This window comes from Bubalus kerabau, chromosome 16 (genome assembly GCF_029407905.1).
Source record: "Bubalus kerabau isolate K-KA32 ecotype Philippines breed swamp buffalo chromosome 16, PCC_UOA_SB_1v2, whole genome shotgun sequence".
In the NCBI taxonomy this organism is placed as follows: Eukaryota; Metazoa; Chordata; class Mammalia; order Artiodactyla; family Bovidae; genus Bubalus; species Bubalus kerabau.
Genome location: NC_073639.1, coordinates 55,354,596 through 55,370,397, shown reverse-complemented (window position 1 = coordinate 55,370,397; position 15,802 = coordinate 55,354,596). Strand labels below are relative to the sequence as shown.

General features: G+C 53.6%; 1 protein-coding gene across 9 annotated transcripts in view; it reads right to left on the bottom strand.

Moving 5' to 3' along the window:
• The window catches only part of NCOR2 (nuclear receptor corepressor 2), a 239,145-nt gene that overhangs the window by 195,211 nt on the left and 28,132 nt on the right, over positions 1-15,802 (bottom strand). For 8 of the 9 annotated variants that reach the window (XM_055550325.1, XM_055550328.1, XM_055550331.1 and 5 more), the window contains exon 2: positions 9,540-9,586. The exons of the other annotated variant lie outside the window; for it this stretch is intronic. The gene's annotated coding sequence lies outside the window, so the exon portion shown is untranslated. The remainder of the gene's footprint in view (positions 1-9,539; positions 9,587-15,802) is intronic. 9 annotated transcript variants of the gene reach the window in all.

Below are 15,802 nucleotides of genomic sequence, written 5' to 3'. Positions count from 1 at the left end.
TTTGCATAAGCTGACCTCCCTACCTAGCTGGCTCATCCCTCTTCCTTGCACAGGTCTGGTTCCTTCTCTTGGTCCAGGTTCCAGTTCAACTGCCACCTCCTTGGAGACTACCTGTGATTCCTTGACCTAAGGCAAGTAGCCCCCCACCCCCACCTCACCCCACCCCAAAGCAGAATTGTTCCACCCCGTTATTCCACAGCCAGCATTTCCCTGCTTTCTAAGAGCATGTGTGTTTACTACACTGTCCATCTCCCCATCAGCCCATAGGATCCACAAGGCAAGGGCCTGGCGTCTTGTTGGCTGAGTACCACAACCCACTCCCTCTCCCAGGAGGCCATGGAGACACCAGGCTGGCTGCAAGGAGGCAGGAAGCAGACCCCCTCATGTCCTGACCAGTCCTGCCCAGCCCAGAGCAGCTGCTGCATGCCTGAGGGCCCTACGTTACACATGGAGCCTGGCCCACCGCCGGTGCGGCCTGCCAAGAGACTCAGTCTGGCTCCAGGCTCAGGGAGGGCTGCAGGTGGTGCCTGCACAGTCCCCACAATTAACAGCAGGTGCCATGGAGTCAAGCTTCCTGGGTTCAAATCCCAGCTCTGCCAGCTGCCAGCTGTGTGACCTCAGGCACATCACTTAACCTCTCTGTGCCTGCAGCGTCCTTCCATATAAAACAGGGCTGGTAATATTAGCCCTTACCTTATACGGCAGCCTTGGGGAGAATATGAGTGGGTGTATATGACATGATTTAGAACACAGCCTGGCCTAAAATATATGGGCAGGAATCATTAGAAACTCTAGGGTTCATAATAATAACAGCAAACTCTCCCATAGCACCAAGGCAAGCAAAAAAAAAAATCACAAAGTGTTAGCTTGAGTAATAAATGTAGCATTTTCTCTATGTCTGTTTGAGGTGCTTTACACATGAGTTCCCCCAAAGTATGTTTCTTATTCAGCAAAGGTATGTTTGTTCTTCATTCAACAGGCTTGTTCCAGCTCTTCCAGGCAGCCTCCCCAGATTGCTCCAACCCTCAGGAACAACATGGACACACACAATTCCTCATGTGAGTCTGGCCTCAATTCCCCTTTCCACCCCAGGCTACAGAGAGGGACAGGAGAGTCCCCAAACCCCACCAGACTAAAGTCAGCACATGCATGCTGCATACTAGCCCAAGCTGCAGCTCCTGCTGGACTCTCAGAAATGCAGGCCCCATCAGGCACCCCAGAAAGTGAAGGGTGCTCCTTCCCTGCAGTCTGCAAAGGAGTAATTCCTGGTGGAGGCCTGGGTGTCCCAAGGGCTCAGGGCCCACTGCCCCTGACAGGGTCAGATGTCCAAGACACAGGGCACACCATGAAAGAACAGGCAGTGACTTTGGCTGGGGGGTCTGGGGTCTCCAGAGACGGTAAGTGAGAACAACAATGCCCCCACAGCCACTTCCATCCTTTCTGTCCCCCACATGAGGTGGGCACAGCTGATCTCCTGGCTCCCAAGCACAGCAAGGGACCCGGTGAAGCCAGCCTTTGGCGTGCACGGCCCCTCCACTTCTCAGACAGGAGAGGCGCACCCCCCTTCATGCCAGGGAACTGACGTGGTAAAAGCTGGTTAGAATGCCAGCTCTGGCACCTCACTCAAGTCCCTCTACCTCACTGAGCCTCAGTTTCCTCATCTGGAAAATGGGCTGGGTCTAATGATCATCAGCATAGTACCTACCATAGGCAGGACCAGGAGTGCCCAAAGAGCCAACAAACCAAAGCCACAAAAAGAAAGATCTAGAAAGAAGTCATTTTAATTTCTGCAAATGGGCTTGCTTTCTCATTACAGGAAACATAATTTTACGTGTCATGTTTCAGAATGGTTTCTGTTTGGATTTATAGCAATTGTGGAAGGCATGACCTGATCTTTCCAGCACTTAAACCTCTTGAGGCCTTGAGCCCCCCTAAATTAGCAGCTCCCTCTGAGGGTGCATGCCTAGCAGAGACAGCTCTCCAGGTCTGTGTGTACCACACAAGATGACCTAGAGGCTAAGAGAGGAGACCCAGAAGGATGCAGGCTCTGGGGAAGACAGTCTGGGTTCAAATCTCACTGGTTGTGTGACCTCAGGCAAGTCACTTAACCTCTCTATTCCTCAATTTCTTCATCAGCAGAGTAGAGATGACAACAATCTCTACTTCTCAGGCAGGGCTGGAAAATTAAATTATAATAGGTAAAGTAGAGCATGATTGCTACGATAAACCCTGTTCTTGTTACTGCTGTCATTCGCTACAATTTCAAAAGGTTTAGAAACCTGACTGCAGGAAAAAGACAAGTATACCTGGATCCGTGGGGTCTGGGGGGCCCCACTACCACCTAGGCTCACCAGGAGCCCCCAAAAGCAGGGCCTCCCTCCTCCCATGGCTGAGGGCAGGGAATCCTATCAGATGGAAGGAGACACATGTCAGAGCCGAAGATTAAAAACAAGTACAATTATCGGGCAGGCATCCATCCATAATTATGAATCTGATGTAATTAGGCACCCCACTAATTTCATTACTTATTTATTTACGGGATTGCTTATTTAATTTACAGGCCTCCTTCCCCGAAAAGTCATCTTAGCTCACACTCCTTGGGCAAGGAAGGAGGGGACCCTCTACTCTGTCTCCCCTCCCCCCTTTCCTGGGCTTCCTCACCCCAAAATAGCTCCCCAGAAGGTCTCTGTGACTGAAAGACAAAGGTTGACATTCACTCAGCAGTGCTGGGTGCCCACAGACAGTGTGTGACCCAAAAGGCAGAAGGTACAGAATGCCCTTTATACCCTCATCTCCCTGGGCAGAGGAAACCCAAGGGGAAAGAAGGGTGATTCTAGGCACCCCCGCCCAGCCACTGATTTCTGAGGTGACCCTCTGGATCAGCAAGCACACTGGTAAAACAATGGGGCTGGTACTTCCCAGCCTGGAGATGGAGAAAGAGCACTCCACTCTCACCGGATGACCTTCCATAAGTCACCTGACCCCTCAGAGGCTCAGTGTCCTCATCTGTCAAATGGGAGTATTCAGGACAACACCCACAACCAGCTAACCCTAAAACTGCCAACTGCCGCTAGTCAGTGCTACCCTGTGGCCTCAGCCAATGCAATAAGGCAAGAAAAAGCAAAGTGGCTTAAAGACTTTCTAGCTTCATTCATTAATAGCCAAGAACTGGATACAACCTAAAGGTCTATCAACTCATGAATGAATAAACAAATGGAATCATATATGTACACGATGACAGATCAATCTCAAAAACTTCAAAACAGTGAAAGAAGCCAAACCCCAAAAAGTACACACTTCAAGATAATTTTAGTACAAAAACCTAGAAGAGTCTATAACCTCTATGACAGCAGATCAGTGGGTGCTGGGGGATGGAGATTTTTGGGGGGTGATAGAAACCCTCCTGATGGTGGTAGTCATATGAATGTTCACATTTTGCCAAAACTCATGGAACTGAACTCTTAAAATGGGTGTATCTTTTTACAGGTTAATTCCATCTCAATAAGGCTGTTTTTCTTTTTAACTGTAACAGAAAAATATATACATATATTAACACCACTAACTCCAATCCCCATGCCCAGGGACTATATTCTCATTTCCAGCTCAGGTCTGCTGGTTCCTTTACTGTCTCTCAAGTTTCCCCAAAGGCCCTGATTTACAAGCCCTGGACAAGGCAGATCAGGGTTGAATCCCAGATTTATCCCTTCCTTCCTGAGTCATTTAGGGAAAATCACTTTTGCCTCTCTATCTGTCAGGTTCCCCATCTACCGAAGCAGGGTTATAAATAGCATGATCGTTGGAGAGTTATTGCGGAGTAAAACGCACCAAGGTGAAGTACGTCTGCAGGCCCGGGCATACAGCAGGGGCCTCATTACTGCTACTGCAAAATAATGAACAAACAAGGACCCTGCCCACTGTGGACAGGGCTGGCCAGGATTCTTGTCCCCCAGACACACAAAAGCCCTTCACTGCCAGACAAGACTCCAGGTCCAGGTAGCTGCCCCCATCACTGAAGCTCCAGACTGCCAAGGTTCCAGCATTTAATGGATGTCTGCTTTCCAGGACAGGACAAGTCTCCTTGACTCCACCCAACTCAATCCTCCCAGGAGAATGGACACAAAAGGATGAAGGTCATGTGGGGAGGAGCTTGCCCTGAGGGCGGTGTGGTACACCCTGAGAGGTCATCTGGGGACAGGAGCTGGCTGGTGGAGAGGACCTCCTGGTAGAGAAGGATGCCTTGGCAGTCAGGCCATCATGAATATACTAACTGGGGCAGGACAGGGTGACCCTGGAGCCCACTCATTTATGTAGGAAAAAGGATGATGGGAAAAAAGGACGACAGGGAGGGGGCTTCGGGAACTGAGGTGCAGATGCTGTGCCGGCCTCCCGTGTGCCTGTCTGAGGGCGGCTCCTGCTGCCCTGTGAGTGATGGAGCGGGCAGGCAGCGCCTGGGAGCCCGGGCAGGAGGGGCGTCCCCCGGGCCCGATTAGAGGGCCAGCCGCAGGCAGACACGCTCAACTGTCAGCCTCGTCCTCCCAGCCACCATCAGAGGCACCATTAATTGCTGTCATTTGAGGGTAGCCTGTGGAGAGAAGGAGGGGGGCTGTGGGAAGGGGAGGGGAAGGAAAAGGGAGGAGGAGCAGGGAGCAGTGAGGGATGGAGAGAGGAGGGGAAGGGGAAGGAAGGAAGGCAGGGGAAGGACAGCTGGCTAGGGCTGAGCACCCTGAACTGGAAGGAGAGAGAACCACCCATGCATTCTCCTCCTCCACCCAATGGAGGGACCAGGGTCCCCCAGCTAGGGACATGCCCATCAACCCATTGCCCAGGTGGGACAAACAGAGTCCAGACAGTTGTGATTCTGCCTGTCCCAGTCCCTTGAACCTCCCCCAACCCCCACCACATACAATTGGCCATTTGTCTGCCTGGGCGTTGGTTGGTCCTGATCTTCCTCCCCAGGAGACCCAGAAAGCTCCCCTCCCGCCCACCTTCAGCCTCCAGCCACACTTGACTCCTCACCCTTCATGTATACACTACCAGGCACCACACTGGGAGAGACTCAAGGCTCAGCCAAACCCCACCTTCCCACCTATACCCCTGCACTCAAGCAGTTCCCTACCGCAGGGTCAAAACCTATACCTAGCTTAGGGGCCCAAATGCCACCTCCTCTAACACATCACCTCTGGTGCCTCAGTTTCCTCATCTGTTGAATGGGCATAAGGACAACAGAGTGTTGAAGCAGAGTGCAGCTGCTGTTTCATGATCATTCAGGACTTCCATCCCCCTTGACCCACACACAGCTTCCCTTCTGCCTCTTATTGTGTTTTTTTTTCTCAGAAATACCTGTTTCCCTGAAGCTGACTCCAGCCCACCAGAACCCCCACCCCAGCCCCCAATGGTGGGGTGAGGAGGGTCTCAGAAGGCCCCTGAGCTGCCAACTGGGAGCTCCTGGGCATGGGAGGGGAGCCTAGATCATCCACCCAGCCTCCATGCCCCCTGGGGCCCTCCCTCCCAGCTGGCCCCACCTGTCCCCAGACAGGACTCATCTCTGGGCTGAGGAGCCACTTGGGTCCTGCCAGGGGGGCTCCCGGGAGCACTGGCTTCCTCAGCAGGGGGAGGGACCTCCTCTCTCCCTCCCCGCTGTCTGCCTCCCGCCTCCCTCACACGTGATGGATCGCCCCAGAGGAGGAAGCTAAGTGCTTGCACACAAAAAGCCCTTTTATCGTCCTCGGGTGGGCCACTGGCGTGACAAGCTGATAACTCAGCCACAGGAGGAAGGCTCTCCATTAGGCCTTCGATGGGGATTGATGGAGGACAGAGAGGCAGAGGAGGAGAGGAGGGAAAAACACCCCAGGCAAGGCCACCTGCCTTCTAACTTCAAAGGCATCAAGAAGGCAGGCAGAAAGCCCGGCTGGGCTGATCACCTCTGTGGGGACCACCAGTGTCGCCCATGCTCCCTGCCTCCAAGATGAAACCTACTTCTGCTGTGGGACCAAAGGCCCGGCTCAGGAAGCAGACAGCCTCCAAGGCTGTCCCTCCCTCCTGCCTACTGGAGAGCCCCAAAGGCTCAGGAACAAAGGAGTGAGGCCTGGCTCAAGAAAACCCCAACCAGGTGACTCATACAGACTCCTGCAAACCAGGAGGTCCATTCCATATAGCCTCAGGGCCTTTGCACAGGCGGTTCCCTCTGCCTGGGTCACCCTTCCTCTAGAGACCTGCGCCCTTCCTCCAAAGACCTCTTGCAGGTCTTTGCTCAAATGCCACCTTCTCAGGGAGGCCACTCTGACTGCCCCCCATTTGAAACTGCAACCCCCAGACCACTTGTACACACCCCAGACACCCACCCTTCCTGTTGGTTCTTCACCCTAGTCCTTCGCCACTGAAGGACACACGATGTATCTGACTTGTGAACTGTCTGTCTCGTCTAAGGAGGACAAGAGGCTTGTCTGTCTTACTCCCAGCTCTAACTCCAGCCCCAAAACAGAGCCTGGCACACAGTAGGTGCTTTAGAAAGAATCGTTTGATGAATGAATGTATTCAGAAGAAGAATAAAATCTCCCAGCAGCAGCCAGGAAGCGCCCAGCAGTGCCCTCAGCAACCCTTGGAGGACACCCATTTGTCAGATGAGGAAACCAAGGCACGAAAGTGTCACCGCTTCCTGGGACTTGCACCCAGGTCTGCAGGGGGCTTCCCAGGTGGCACTAGTGCTAAAGAATCTGCCCTGCCAATGCAGGAGATCCCTGGCTCAAGAGGATCCCCTGGAGGAGGGCATGGCAACCCACTCCAGTATTCTTGTCTGGAAAATCCCATAGACAGAGGAGCCTGGCGGGCTACAGTCCAGGGAGTTGCAAAGAGTTGGACGTGATTTAGCACGCATGCACTGCAGGAGGTCCACCCACTGCAAAACCACCCCAGAGACTCAGGATGCCAGTCCAGGGCTGGATATCACAGACGAGACAACCAAAACTCACCCTCAATCTGCCTCTCAGTGTTTTAGCCTGAGAGAGACCTTTTCCCATCTCTCGGCCTCAGTTTGCTCCCCTGCAGAATGGGGCTGCATAAGTGACCACACCCCCACTGTCCCTCCCAGAACACTGCCCCAGTCCCAACTGCACCAGTGTGGCCCTGATGGCGGAACAGCAGTGACCGGTACTTAGCAGCCAGAGGAGAAAGTAACAGATCTTGACCCCATCATGAACACCGAGGGCCAGAATGGGGGCTCTTCAGAGCCTCCTCCAACCCTCCCTGGAGCCAGGCCTGGCTGACAACCTTCTCCAGTCCTGGAAGAACAGCTTCATCACTAAGAGGTAAAGAAAGATGCTGGAGGGACTTTCCTGGTGGCCAGTGGTTAAGACTCCGCACTTCCAACGCAGGGGGCGCGAATTCAGTCTGCAGTCAAGGAACTAAGATCCCACATCCTGAGCATGTGGCCAAGAAAATATTAAAAAAAAGAAAAATGCTGGGGGTACTAAGTGAGTGCTTCCTGCTTGCTGAGAACTGGTGCCTGCGACAGCCCATGCCCTATGTCCCAAGCCCCAGTGGCCGAACACCAATCCCAGTCAGTGGCACAGAGCTGGGAAGGGGCCAAGCTGACATCTGCAAGGGCCCAGTGCCTGCTCCCCAGCAGCCGCACCCACTGACCAGCCCTTCCTCACTGGCACGGATTGGGTGGGCACCCCATGTACCCTCCAGGATGTGTCTCTGCTTCTTCCCCAAAATTGCTGACTCTCTGGAAAAGCTGGGGGTTGGGGAAGGGGAGGAAGTGGCATTTCCTCATCACACCCATAGGGGTCTCCGGGGGTCATGACTGCCTCTCCCAGGCCAGGGACAGCTGGCAGCCCCCTGTCCTGGGAGCCAAGGACAACACACAGTGGGGGGACCTGCAGATTCAGCCCCCTCCTCTGCTAGGGCACCTGACTGCTTCAACAAAAATACAAAGCACCAAGATCTTAGCAACGATCTGTTCATCACCAGTTCTACAGAGGCATTTGATTCCATCCCCCTTCTACAGATGCAGAAACTGAAGTATGAGGTGGCTCGGGGCCTTGCCCAAAGTCACAGAGATGATAAGTGGCAAAGGGCAATATGCACTCAGGCAGTCAGGCTCTGGGGTCCCTGCTCAGGACAACTTGCCTCCCCTGGTTAAAAAAAAAAAAAAAAAAAACAGAAAAGATACCTCCCTCTCTGGCTAGCCAGGCCAGTACCTGAATCCCCTCCTCCAAGCCTGTGCTTGGATTTCCCTGGTGGTAGTGGTTAGGACTTTGGTGCTTTTCACTGCCAGGGGCCTGGGTTCAATCCCTGGTCAGAGAACTAAGATCCAACAAATTGCACTGCACAGCCAAAGAAAAAACAAGCCTGTGCCCAGCCCGCTGACCCACCTCTGGTCTGCCTTCTCTTTCCCCTGACACCCCAAACTTTGCCAGTGCCCCCTATGGCCCCCCTCCAGTCCCTCTGGGGGACAAGCTCTCTGGAGAGACCCCTGCCTTCAGAGGTACCAGGTGGGTGGTGGAGGCAGAAAGGGCAGTGGGCACAGACATGCCCAACACGGGCCTCAGTCTGCCCAGTGAAACGGCTCTGAAATGGGTGCGTTGAGGAAGAATCCACTGAGTTCCCTGGGAGGGTCAAAGAATTAGTCTCAGCCAGCTCTTTGCTTCCAGCTGAGACATGGAACAGGTGATCTATGCATGCCTCCCTTTCCTCATTTGTTAAAATGAGAATAACAGTCCGTTTTGCAGCATCACCATGAGGGTGACTGAATGGGGTCACACGAAAAGCCCTAAATGGTGATGGACTTTTGAGCACCTCCTCTGGGCCAGATGCTGTCCCACAGCAGCCCATTGAATCATTGCAGCGACCCCCGCTGGGGACTGCTCATTACCCCTGGTTTATGGAACGGGAGATGGAGACACAGGGAGGTGAGTGACCTGCCCTGGGCGCTCAGCATGAAAGGGGCCGAAACTGGGACCCAGGTCACTTCTCCCACTGGGCACAGTGACCACAGTGGCGCACCGGTGCCCAGCCCCGCACCCTCCTCCAACATCCAACATCCCAACTCAAGGGCCTGCACACTGGCCCTACCCTCGTTGTGCCTGCACATTGGCCCCGCCCCCTCTGAGCCTGCACATTGGCCCCGCCCACTGAGTCTGCACACAGGCCCCGCCCCCTCTGAGCCTGCACATTGGCCCCACCGTCTCTTGAGCCTGCAGCCCACCATCAGGGCACAGAAGCCATGGGCCCGTGAACCCCAGAGTTGGAGAAATGCATAGACCTACAGCTGCACTGTCGGGGCAGCTCCTTCTCCGAGGCCCTGTTTGAACAGCACTGCCTCCAGTTAGAAAATATTCTATCCTGGAGGACCCCACAGCCTTCACAGTGGGCAATGGTGCTGCCCATTCCACACCCCATGAAGCCACACGGAGCGCCCCCCACCACCACACCCATCCACCAGTAGAATATGGCAACCCAGCAACTTTCGACCCACCACCCCGAGGAGGTCCCAGCAATATGCTGGAGACAGCAAGTGGGGACAAACAGGAACCTACCAGAAAAAGCCGCCAGCAACTCCGATTCCTCAGAGACTCCCGGGGACCTGCAGGGGAACATGCGGGTCTTGTTAACAAGGATCCCAGCCTCCACGCATGGCCCAGGGCATGACCACATCAAAGTGCAGGTAGATGGCAAGGCCCTGGCCTGGGCCTGGGGCCAAGTATTTCTCCATGACAACTCTATGAGGCGGTACTGCTAGCTCATTTGACAGAGAGGGAAACTGGGGTTCAGAGAATCAAAGTCTCAAGTCCCAGGATCCACAACTAGGAAGTCATGGAGCTGGGATTCTAATCCAAACTGTGTGGTTACAAAGGCAGCCCACACCCCAGCAAAGCCCGCCCAGGGACCCCGGGCCTGTGTTGGGGGTCCAACAGTGTTGGACCAGCAGTGGTGGATTACAGTGCTGCCATGAGCATCCCCCATTAACTTCCCAGGAGACCCCATAAAAAGTCAGTAAGGGACACCTGAAGAGGGGTGGGCCTACTACTCTCATTCAAGAATTCCTGAGTCACCCTTCAAAGTCAAAGCCCCACAATATAAACAAGCGTCCAGGATATAAAAAGCACTGCTGCTGCTACTGCTGCTGCTAAGTCGCTTCAATCGTGTCCGACTCTGTGTGACCCCATAGACGGCAGCCCACCAGGCCCTGCCGTCCCTGGGATTCTCCAGGCAAGAACACTGGAGTGGGTTGCCATTTCCTTCTCCAATGCATGAAAGTGAAAAGTGAAAGTGAAGTCGCTCAGTCGTGTCTGACTCTTCGCAACCCCATGGACTGCAGCCTACCAGGCTCCTCCGTCCATGGGATTTTCCAGGCAAGAGGACTGGAGTGGGGTGCCATCGCCTTCTCCGATAAAAGCACACTCACAAATAAATAAGAACCAGTCAACCCAATAGAAAAATGAGCAAAAAGACTTGATAGCACTTTGCAAAAGTGGATATAGAAATGACCGACGAGCACACGAAAAGATGCTCAATATCATTAGTCAGCAGGAAAGTGCAAACTAAAAACAAGAGACCAGGGACTTCCCTGGTGGTCCAATGGCTAAGACTCCCCACTCCCAATGCAGGGGGCCCAGGGTTCAACCCCTGGTTGGGGAACTAGACCCCACATGCCAAAACTAACAGATCCCATTTGTTGCAACTAAGACCTGGCACAGCCAAACAAATAAATATTTTTAAAAATAAGAACAAGAGACACCCTACACATACATCTGGATGGCCAAAATAAGACAGACAATACCAAGTGTTGGCAAGAATGCAGATCAACTGGAATTCTCAGACATTGCTAGTAGAATGCAAAATGGTGCAACTACTTAGGAAAACAGTTTGGCAGTTTCTTACGAAGTTAAACATACATTTGGGTGACCATATGACCCAGCAATTTCACTGCTGGGTGTTTACCCAAGAAAAATTAAAGCGTATGCTCACACACAGAGTTGTACCAATACGTGAATGTTCATAACAGCTTTATTCATCATCACACACACAAAAAAAACTGTAAACAATATATCCATCCATAGACAAAGGGATAAACAAACAGCGGTACATCTATACCATGGACTACTACTCTACAATAAATTCGAACAAACTACAGACACAACCACATGGAAGAATGTCAGATACTAAGCTTGCATCAGGATTCCATTTAGAGGATTCTGGGAAAGGCAAGACTCCACTTTCACAAGAGATCTACAGAGGCAGTCACCCTAGAACAACAAAAAAATGTTTCCCACAAAAATTAGAACACTGATCACCTCCTTAACAATTATTCATTAATCTGCACCCAGGTGTTTATGCATTCTTTACTGTGTTAGCCTCTGCACACACACAAAAAGAACAAGTGAACAGTGGGCTTCCCTGGTGTCTCAGATGGTAAAGAATCTTGCCTGCAAGGCAGGAGACCCATGTTCAATCCCTGGGTCAGGAAGATTCCCCTGGAGAAGGGAATGGCAACCAATTCAGTATTCTAGCTTGGAGAATTCCATGGACAGAGGAGTCTGACGGGCTTCAGTCCATGGGGTCGCAAAGAGTCAGAGACAACTGAGCAGGCAACACACTTCAAACAAACTGTAATAGGCAGACCACTGGACAGAGATCAAAAACCTGGCTGTGGTCCCAGTTCTTCTACTAACGGCTGTGACCTTGGGCAAGCCCTCAGTTCTCTCTGACCTCAGTTTTCCCATCCAGAAGACGGGCCTACTCTCCAAAGCCATCTCTAAGACCCGTCCATTCACAAACATCTCTGCCTTGGCTGCACCTTCAGGGAACCTCCTCTGCATCAGAGGCGAGCGGAGCTGAGGCTACCGGCGCTCACAAGACCACTGCATGTGGGGCTCAGGCTCCAGAACCAAGCTCCCTGGGTTCAAATCTGGGCTCTGCCCCTCTTAGCTGTGTGCACCCTGGGACAGGTAGCTTCAACTCTCTGAGCCTCAGTTTCTTCCTCTCTAAAATGGGGACGAGGGAATTTAATTTCCTGGCGGTCCAGTGGTCAGGACTCTGAACTTTCACTGCCGAGGGGCCAGGTCTGATCCCTGGTCGAGGAACTGAGATCCTGCTAACCATGCAGTGCAGCCAAAACAAATTCTTTTTTAATTAAAAAATAAAATGGGTAAGACGAAAGATAAAAACACTGACCTTTCAGGGACACCGTGGAGATGAAGTGCTTGCAGAGCCAACTTGGGCTCAGCTCCTGCTGGACATTACATTACCCCGATGCAGGGGCTGGCAGCTAAGCTCCAAGACTCAGAAGTCCTAAAAGGGGCCGCAGCCGCCAGTGGCTCAAGGGGGAGGATCCTGCCCCTTCTCTCCTATTCTTTTAAGTTTTTTGGTTTTTTTTTCCACTATGATGCCTCCAGGCTAAGTACTTGTCAAGGCCCAGCAGGAAGGCTGGAAGTAGGGAGACCAGGTGTGTCTCCATAGCCTTCCCAGCCCCGGGCTCCCGGGAGCCTCCATGGCCAGTCCCCTGCAGCAGATAATATGAAGGGCTCAGGCAGGGTCAGGTGGGTGAGCGCTCTCCCCAGGAACCACCTTGGAAGGGCAGCTTGGAGATCAGATCCCACCTGCTTCCCACATTCTCCCAGCTCCAAGCCAGTCCCCAAATGGAATCCTCTGATGGTGTGGGATCAAGACTGGCTTGGGCCAGCCCCAGGGTCACAAGCCCCGGGAGAACAGACAGAGTTCTTTCAGCAATGCTGGCAACATGCAGGTCCAGAGAGCAGTTCCCAGCCTGAAGAATTTGGGGACTTTCCAGGAAAAGCCACGCCGAGCCCCAAGGAGGAAGGTGTGCTTGGCCCGAATCGGGGTGGGGAGGAGATGGGTTGGCAACACGAGAAGATGGGGGGCGCAGGCAGAGAACAGCTGATCCCAGCGCAGAAGTCTGAGCAGAGTGTGTGCGAATGCTGAAGAGACAGAGCTGATCATGCAGACCCTTCGGAGGGTTCTGCATGCAGAAAGGGACTGGTCCCATTGGAATTTGGAGAGTGTGTTTTTCGGGCTCAGGAGTGGAGGATGGGTGGAGATGGAAGTGGGACAAATGGACAGGATGGAGAATATTTTGCAAGTAGCATCCACACAGACGAGGGATGAAAGAGGAGCCCTGGTGACCATGCTGGGCTCCCACAGCCTCCTGGCCTGGAGACGGCTCTGGGTTGGGGAGGGCAGGAGAACCACATACACTTCCTGTAGCCTTTCTGGGTTCCAGCTGCTTCCCTGTTACCCCATATAAGTTCCACAACCATCCTGGGAGGTGGGGGTGGCCTCTGTTTTCAGCCCAGGAAGTTGATGCTGAGGGTGGGGGTAACTCACCCAAGGTCATCCCACTAGGAAGGGAAGGAGCCAGGATTCCAATCCAGATCCGAGCTCTTTAGGCCACGGGAGCCAGGTCACTGGGTGGGGGATGGGCAGAGGGGTGTGCAGTGCAGTAAGACCTTCCTTGGGTGTGAATAGGAGGAGCACGAGGTGGGAGATGGCTGCTCCGGCCCCCAGGTTGACCCCAAGCTGTGGGAACTTCCCACCAGAGCCACACCCACTGGGACCTCCCTGGGCCTGGAAAGGTCCCCCTGCCCTAGGCATCCTAGGAGGCAGGCAGCTCTGACCCCTGTGCAAGGGACTCCAGTCAAGGAGCAGACCCCCTCATTCAAGGTCTCAGTCACACCTGTGCTCGCACACTCAGCTGTTCATGCCCATCCTCAGTCACACACACACACACGTATTCATGCGCTCATGCACACATGCTAGGTTGCTTCAGCCGTGTCAGACTCTGTGCAACCCTATGGGCTGTAGCCCACCAGGCTCCTCTGTCCATAGGATTCTCCAGGCAAGAATACTGGAGTGGGTTGCCATGCCCTTCCCCAGGGACTCTTCCCCACCCGGGGATCAAACCTTCTTCTCTTATGTCTCCTGCATTGGCAGGGGGGTTCTTACCACTAGCACCACCTGGGAATCCCCAAGGCACAACCAAAACTTTAAAAGAAAAAAAAGAAAAGAGCAAGATAACATCAAAAGGCAGTGACTGAAGTAACAGACATAAACCAGGGTGAAAGTGAAAGTCGCTCAGTTATGTCCAACTCTTTGCGACCCCATCAACTATACAGTCCATGGAATTCTCAGGCCAAAACACTAGAGTGTGTAGCCTTTCCCTTCTCCAGGGGCTCTTCCCAATCCAGGGAATGAACCGGGGTCTCCTGCATTGCAGCTGAGCCACAAGTAAAGCCCAAACCAGGGCAAGCCTGCAGTGAATGACAGGAGCGATGGCAGGTGAGGAGGAAAACGGGAAGACAGCGAGCGTGTCCCGGGAGGTGAGGGTTTTATCACTATTTCCAATGAGGCCACAGGAGGGGAGTAGCACATTCTGAACTGTCACATCACCAAATAGAATGGTGTGAGGCAGGGCCAGGGAGACACCTCCAGGTCAATCCCTGAGGGCTCCATGGAGGCGGTGTCCTCTTCCCCAAGCCCAGCATCTCCCGGCACAGGCGTCTCTCCTCAAGTCAGAACCTCAGGGCTCCAGCCTCAATACCAGTTAAGTGCTTGGTAGCTGAGCCTCAGTACCTCCAGGCCTTTCTCCCCAGGCCACCCAGGGACAAGGCCCTGACTCTGCGGGCCCCCTGAGGCCCTGGCAACACCTGGCCTTTGCCTCCACCTGTCCCTTGGGCAAGTTGCTAAAAGCGATTGCCCAAGCCAGGGCTCAGAACAAATCCTCTCTCCCAGCCCTGCCTCCTCCGGGCCTCCAGCCATGCGGGCTGCACCCTCGGCAGGGCCCCCCGGGGGCACACTTTCCAGATGTTGAAGGATCCCTTGCAGTGCCTGAAGCCTACAGGCAAGCAGTGACAGGAGAAGTTAAGGTCGGCCACCACCGCACTGGGCACCCAAGTCACTTTATTCCCTGTGCCTCTGTCTCCCCCTCCCCCTGTGTGTAAACAGAGGGGTGGTAACAGAGTCCCCTCAGAGGGTTGCTGCGATGATTAAATGAGTCAATACAGCTCAGCCTCTTGGAACAGGGCACAGTGTAGACCTCAACAAGCCCTTTCATTAAATTTATTTGGCTGCACGAGGTCTTAGTTGTGGCATGTGGGTGGGATCTAGTTCCCCAAGCAGGGATCAAACCCGCGTCCCTGCATTGGAAGGCAGATTCTTAACCACTGGCCCACCAGGGAAGTCCCTCAGGTAGGTTATTTATTATCCCCATTTTACAGATGAGGAATCTGAGACTTGGGGAGATTGAGTCATTTGCCCCAGGCTCATATGGCTGGTGAGAGAAGTCAGGACAGGTGCCCAGGCGGCCTTAACTGCACACATGGAATTGAGTGCTGTTACTGTTACTGGTACTCTCCTCTGGGTTTTCAGACCCTCAGTCTAAGGGCAGTAGTAACCTCCGGAGCTGCTGCTGCCCATCTCCCTGATGGACAGACTGAGGCTCCAAGAAGGGATTGCACAGCCAGGCTGCCATTCACCTCAGTGGTCCGCCCAGTGGGCGGGTGCTCCACGATTCTCCCCCAATCAGTGCAGAGGCCAGAAGCCAGCGCCCAACCAGAAGCAGGAGCCACAACTAACCGCTGTAGTCCCGCCCAGTCATCACCTCCTCCCAGGGCAGGTTCACCGCCCAGGCTCTGCCCATCCAGCCCAGGACCCTCAGTACCGCCCCTCAGAGAGAAGATGCTCTACCCATAGTCCCTGTCATTTCATCTCAATATCCTCAGTGGGCACAGGTCAAGTTCAATCACTCGGCCAATAAGCTTAGGGGCTGGGACAAGGTCCCCAG